Source organism: Arachis hypogaea, chromosome 18 (assembly GCF_003086295.3).
Source record: "Arachis hypogaea cultivar Tifrunner chromosome 18, arahy.Tifrunner.gnm2.J5K5, whole genome shotgun sequence".
NCBI lineage: Eukaryota > Viridiplantae > Streptophyta > Magnoliopsida > Fabales > Fabaceae > Arachis > Arachis hypogaea.
In genome coordinates, this window is record NC_092053.1 from 12,624,964 (window position 1) to 12,632,670 (window position 7,707).

Genomic DNA, 7,707 nt, shown 5'->3' on the forward strand with positions numbered 1-7,707 from the left:
TAAGGTTTATGATACCCATAATGGCTACTTATGGCTCTGCAAGAAAATATTTGGATGGAAGGAGAGAGAAAATTGGCTTTGGATTTGATGCCAGTTTGTTCTGAAAAAGATCAAATTCTTGGCTTAGCTATGTTTGTGAGAGGCACTACCCACTATTGTTTTTTGTCTCAGGAGAAGCCTGTCACCTGCAGATAGTTGTCCCAGTTGCTTGACTTGCTAGGAAATAATTTTTTTATTATATTCGGGATTGCCCGAAAGCTCAGCTTGTTTGGCTGACTCTGAAAATTTCTAATCATCCTCTGGATTTGAAGAACTAGTTCTTGCCCCATAGCAAAGAGCATCCTTTTAGATTCTTTTCTGGTCTGTGGTAGATTCGGAGAGTTAGGAACAATGGGATTTTTAATCAGCATGAGCCTTAGCCTCCCTCTAAAGTGGCTCGTATGGCTCTAGCCTTCGAGAAGGAGCTTCAGAATGTCTTTGATTTCCAATGAGTTTCTATTCCTTCTACGATTAGTTGCTATTGGATTCCTCTTTCGATGGGTACTTTTAAGAACAATTGTGATGCTAGTTATTCTGATTCTGGTGATCGAATTGGTTTTACCTGTGTTAGCAGAGACTGGAACGAAAATTGGCAACTAGACTATTTGGGAATAATAGAGAGTTGTAATATTCTACAAGGAGAGTTGTTTGCTATTTGGAGAGGTTTTCTTTTAGCTTGGAACTTGGGGCAAAGAGATGTAATTTGCGAATCAGATTGTCTGGAGACTTTCATTCTTGTTAACAATTCTCATAATAATGATGGGTGTGTATATCGACTAAATCCCCATAATGGTCCCCAAGATTGACGCCGTGCACCAAAATTGTCCCTGAAATTCCAATTGCACCAATTACATCCTTGAGATTGGAAAAATTGCACCATAGTGGTCCCTGACCCATTTTCCGTTAACGACGCGCTGACATGACTTGATGACGTGGACTTTTGGTGACACGTGTCACCTCATGGTTTGACCACGTGTAACGGTATGATGATGTGTCGGTCAACGACACGTGACACGCTGACGTGGATGGGTATGCCACGTGTCACAATGCTATTTTGCCACGTGTCAGATTATGCCACGTGTCGCAATGCTATTTGTCCACGTGTCATCCACTATGTCATCGTTACATGTGCACCAAATTGGTCCCTTACTTTGCATCTAATGACTCATTTTAGTCCCTAAAATTGAATGTCGTGCACCAAATTAGTCCCTTCATCAGTTTTTTCTCATTTTTTTTATAAATTTAAAATTCTCATTATATATTTGAATACACTAATTTTAATTTTATCTTTTCACAAGTTATTTAAATACAAGTGTTTTTATAAAATATTTTTAAAATATTAATTTTAATTATACAATTTTTTTCTACAATATTTTATTAAAAGAATTATGTGACATATTGATATTGATTTAATAAAGAGTGTAAGTTAAGAGTTTAATAATATGGTATCTACTCCAATGAAGATTTAATGATTATCTTCATGTGAAGATACATCATTTTGACCATTGGATGATAGATTGTAGGGCTTGATTTTATTTGAAGTAAAAGTGTTACCTTTATTTAAAGTGTTGCTAAATAAATAAGTTACACTTTTTAAACAAGGATCATCATGAGAAGATGTTTTTGGCATTTTCATGGGAGTAGTTGCCTAATAATATTCCTTAATACAATTTTTTTAATATTTAACACTTTAATAAATATTTTAGGAATACTTGATAAGACACTTATTAACTAATATAAATTTATTATTACTATCCATTTTAAGAATGTCCGATTTCCTATATAATTAACTTCTCACTAAATTAATAAGATAGATTTATACTGTCGATTATAATAATTCATTTTATCTATAACTTGTTAGGTGACTTTTTCATATATTACACTATTAATTAATATAAGTACTTATTATAACTATGACTTGAACAATATTAAAACAGATACAAATAAACACAAGAGGTAATAATAAAGTTTTGGTTTTAGTTAACATGTACACCAATGATACAAGTTAACATTATTAATAAAAAATTTATTATAAAATATGTATAATAAAAAATATAATTAAAATTAGTGTATAAAAAAATTAAAAATTTTAAATTTATAAAAAAAAATGAAAAAAAAACTGATGAAGGGACTAATTTGGTGCACGATATTCAATTTCAGGGACTAAAATGAGTCATTAGATGCAAAGTAAGGGATCAATTTGGTGCACATGTAACGATGACATTGTGGATGACACGTGGACAAATAGCATTGCGACACGTGGCATACCCATCCATGTCAGCTTGCCACGTGTTGTTGACCGACATATCATCATATCGTTACACGTGGCCAAACCATGAGGTGACACGTGTCATCAAAAATCCCGGTCATCAAGCCACGTCAGCGCGCCGTTAACGGAAAACGGGTCAGGGACCACTATGGTGCAAATTTTCCAATCTCAGGGACGTAATTGGTGCAATTGGAATATCAGGGACAATTTTGGTGCACGGCGTCAATCTCGAGGACCATTATGGGGATTTAGTCGTGTGTATATCCTTTGGTGCTTAAAATCAGAGATATCATGACTTGAAAGTGGCATGTTGATTTTCGCTCGATTCTGTGAGATGCAAACACAGTGGTGGATACCATGGCAGGCAAAGACGGCGTTGAGATCGCATTCTCAGCATGTAGAGCTTCTAATGCCTTGGAAAGAGTTGGAGACAAGTATTTAGAGAGATCGCCCTGTGTGTTCTTAGTCCATTTGAACTTTGTTTTTCTTTTCTGCTTAGTTGTTTTAATTTTTCAGTCACAAAAAAACCTACATTAATTAAATATCCGATTAATATTTATGATTATGAGTTGTTTTAATTTTGCTTAGTTGTTTTTGTTATTTTTTTATTAATTTTGTATAAAATTACAAATAAACTCTGATGATGGTTAATGTCATATAATTTTGTTGATGTTGTTTATATTTGTTAAATAACTGTGTTAACGGTATTTTGTTAAATTTTTTAAAATAATTTTATTGATGGTTAATGTTTTTGTTGAGTTAATTTTTTGTATATTTTTTTTATCATATTGTTATGTATTTTGTCGAGTTAATTTGTCTAAAAGCATTTTTAATTGTGTTGTTAGTTGAATGTTAAAAATGAGACCATTTTAAAATAAATTTTTAATTTTATTAATTAAAAATTGAACTCTGATTAGATTATTAAATTATTGAATCAGTTATTTTATTGATTTATTGACGGACCTTGTTAATAATCTTCCTGATTCCAACACTAATAGGTAATCACAAGCTTACTCAAATTTGGCTAAATTTCATTTTGTATTTGATTTTATGTTGTATATCAGACCTGGTCGGTTTCGGTCGAGCCACTCACCGGACTGCCCCTGCATCAGACCCGGACTGACTCTCGGTTTTGATGAAAATTGGTGATCCAGTCGGTCAACTCTCTCTCTCTCTCTCTCTCTCTCTCTCTCTCTCTCTCTCGCCGGCGGCAGAAGCAGACGAAACCAGATCCAGCAGCTTGTCCCTGGTCTCTTCGTCGTCGTCTATTCGTCTTCACTCACAGTCGCCGGCATCTCCTCGTGGTCTGTGTGTTTCCGCCTTCCCTCGGCTCGTTGTCATCGGTGGAAAAAGCAGACGCTAGCAACAGTTTGTCCCTGGGCTCCTCCTCGTCGTCGTATTCTTGCTCCGGGGCTTCTCCGTCACTTCCTTCTCGCCGGTTTCGTGGCTAAGTCGCCGTCGACCATGGTGGCTGGTGAGTCCCTGCATTCCCCTCTTCTCTCTTTTTCAATTTCCCTTTTCCCTTGTCCCTTGTCCCTTGTCCCTTGTCCCGTCAATTTTGTTGCTGTAAATCATGACTGAACCATCTTTTGTTGCTGTATTGAGTTAGATTTATTGTTGTATTGAGTTGAATTTGTTGTTGCATTGAGCTAAATTTATGGTTGCTGTTGAGTTGAATTTGTTGCTGTAAATCATCTTTTGAGCCACACTTTTTGTTGCTGAAAATCATCACTGACTTGAATTTGTTGCTGAGCTAAATTTTTTTGTTGCTGAAAATATTAATGAGTTGAATTTGTTGCTGAAAATCATCACTGAGAAGAATTTGTTGCTGTAAGAACAGAGAGTTTCTGTATAGAGACTCTTATTATATAGGCTGTATTGGACTTTTGGTATAATGGTATTTGATGGATTGATTTATAAATGAGTTGAATTTATGTTTTTGATTAGTTTGTTAATCATTAATTTACTGATTATGTCATGTTTTGCACTCTTGTTCATTTTAATTGAGAAAGTATTTGTATTGGTGACTAGTTTATTATCTATGTTTGCATCATTAGTTATGTTTAAGAGTTGATACTTGATTATTATTAATGTGTTTGTGAAGACATGCTCTTGAATTTTTAATTTTAAGTTTGTGTTTTGTAATTTCATTTTTATATTTAATTGTGACCTAGTCTACCGGTTGAACCCGTGAGTTGAACCAGTGATTGGGTTGTATGACCGGATCAATCGGTTTGGTTCTGATAACTATGATTATGAGACTTTGGTTGATGTTGTATTTTTAATTTTTAAGATTTACATTAGAATATATTTATGTTTCAAAGTTTTCAATTGTTTGTGACTTTTCTAATCAATTTTTGTCTTTCAATTTCTCAAGCAGTGATGGGAAAGATGAACAAGAATAAGAAGGTAGGAGGGAGACATGGGCCTCCAAGTGAACATAATGATATGCAGGATCAAGAGATGGACATAAGGAAAATTATGAAAGAAGTTGAAAATGTTAGTATGTCCCTCATTCTTTTCTCATTTGAACCTTTCCCTTTTCTTGGCTGTTATCTCCTATCTTTACCTTTTGGTAAATCTAATTTCTCTTGTTTATGTGTTTTGATCTTTTACTTAGTGTTTTTTTTTTTTGATAAAAAAAGAATAACATTAAGACGAGAGAAAGAATATTATTAACAGTTATAATATACTTCGATGTCAGGCTGATTTTACTATTTATTATTTGTAATAGGTCGGATTTCTTTGCTCTCCCCTGATGCAGTTTAATCCTTACTATACATACTTGGCAACCAAAGAATTTTATGGATTATGCCAATTTATTTTTGTTAGATAGTTGTGATAGGGCATAATAACATAATCTATAGGAACTTAGTGCACCATAGTTGTGTTTAGATTCTTTTGTTTCAAACACTGAATTCACTTTTCACTTTCTTTGGTAGTTCATGGATTTGGTGAGATTATCTTTAGAACTTATCATTCCATTGTTATAGGAGTAAACATTTTAACGAGCCTCTTATCCTCCTTTTATCTCTTCTTAGAACGCGGACTTTTTAATAATCTCAATCTCTGGAAAATTTGAAAAGAGTATAGGTAGATGAAGGAAACACATAGTCGAAGAAGTTAAGGAGTGCCAACTTTCTTTCGAATTCTAACCAATTTCATCTTTAACAGAAAGTAGGAAGAGAAAAACAAAATAGCTCTAACCAATCTCCTGCCCGTCTAGTTCGTTATTCCCTTCTTGCTTATAACCCATGTAACCCTCCCACCATGATTCGATGTAGGCAAGTTTGTTACTATCCAAGTACCTTTCTAGCCCTTATTCATGTTTTAGTGAGTTTTACAATGTTTCTATATATTGGAGATGTGGAGCTAAACTATATACGATTATCATTATCAGTTTTACTGGTTTTATTCACCTTCTCACCATGTCTATCTATTATTGTAGTGCATTTGTTTGTTATAATAACTAATGATTAACAATTTTTTATTAGGCTACTCACAAATGACGTGGAAAGAACGTAAAAAGATTGAGAATCAAAAGGTCGTCTCTCTTGGTGGGAAGGTGAGGACTATCTGTTGATGCTATTTTTTAACATCATGTACCATTGTAAATGGTATTATCAGCAGCATGCTCAAGAATCAAGATGCAAGCTTTAATGGATTTTTGTTTTCATTTATTTAGCCCCCCAAGAAACAGAGATTACCTCTAAGTGTGGCATGTCCAATACTGAAGAAACAAAAGGAGAGAGAACAGAAAATGCTTCAAGAGGTAATTTCTTTTTACAAACTTTTTGATTAGGCAAAAATAATCTGAAAAACTCTTGGGGACCAGCAATTTTCACTATTTTTGGCTATCATTTGACCAGCATAAACACTAAATTATCTTTAACAAATAAATTTTACTATTTCATGTGTGCAAATTCTGAAAAATGTGGATGCAAATTGTATTGATTCATGTGTTCAAACTTTGGTAAAAATAGGTGCATATAATGTTCTTGTGAGGAAAACCCCTGTAAATATGGGTGCAAATTATTGCTGGCTAAGTCATGGTAAAAAGTGATAATATTTGCTGGTCATGTAGCATTGCTCATAATCTATATGTATCCTAACTTCTTTTCTATTTTCAAATTTTTCTTTTGTAGTAAATGATTTATATTTGCCGACATTCATTTGAAAATTGAAGTTGTCTATCCTTATTATAAACATTAGTTATATCTACAGCATAGTCCTATTTAGCATATAAATTTGCTAAAATAACATAGATGACACTTCTTGTGACAAATGCTAGTTTCAAATATTCTCTTTGATGTAAGAAACCACGTTTGCAAAGCATTTGTGAAAAGGATAAATGTTTTGACGGATTCCTCAAGGTTCAGGGAGAAACATTTGAAATACTTATTTATTCATGGGATGAACTGAGATGTGTATTGCTTGAGGGAAAATAAAACAAAAAATAAGTTAGGAAGAAACTCCTCCCCGTCTTCTTTTTGCCTGACTTGCATGGTAACGACTCTATTAGTCTATTAGTCTTATCTGTACCATGTTTTGCAGCGTTTGATTCTTGGACAATTTGGTGGAAAGCATAGTGGTAGCCGTAGCAGTAAAAAATCGGCAGGTAAGCACAAGGCCGAGGACAGGGGTTTGAGATCAAGTGAAGGTCATTTTAGAAACGGCATACTGGATGTGAGGCATTTATTAAATTCAGCACCATCAACATCAAGAGATCATGACACTGGAATGTCTAGTAAATGGAACAAGAGAGGAGGTAAGGGAAACAAGGGAAAAAGGGTGGCGGTAAGAACTAAGAAGCATCGTTGACGTTGAGTATACAATCCCTTATTCAATGCAAAAATTTTGTATGAAATTTAATGTAGCGATTTATAGATTTAAAGTCATTAGTAAATGCGTTAAAATTTTAACCGTTAATACGATCCAATCCCGTGTTAAACATAAGACAACAAAGTCCATTCATATTATGTGACAGTTGGCAAAAGATTCGATAGTTGGCAAAAGATTCGATAGTCTCAGGACGTTTGAACCATTAAATAGTTCCATAACAAAATATATTTTTTTTTGTATGTTTTTTTAATAACTATTAAATAGTTTTTATCTAATTTTAATTACAAATGAATCTTTTATATATTATTTAATTATAAAATTTATTTTTTATTTTATAAATCATTATTTTATTATTCATCTATCATAATCAAAAATAAAAATAATACCGAATTAGATCTTCTATTAATCATAATAATTTTTTAACAATTATGATTGATTAAAATTTTATCTTTAATCCGTTACATTAGTATAGGGTTGTGAAATTGTGTTTTTTATAAAATCAATCGATTGGATTAATAAAACAATTAATTGAATTTCAGATTTTTCATAACTCAATC

The 7,707-nt window shown here is 33.1% G+C and overlaps 1 pseudogene; it reads left to right on the top strand.

Annotated features, from left to right (window-relative positions):
* The first annotated feature begins 3,304 nt into the window (after positions 1-3,304).
* On the top strand, positions 3,305-7,304 carry LOC112772797 (uncharacterized; annotated as a pseudogene).
* The last annotated feature ends 403 nt before the right edge of the window (positions 7,305-7,707 follow it).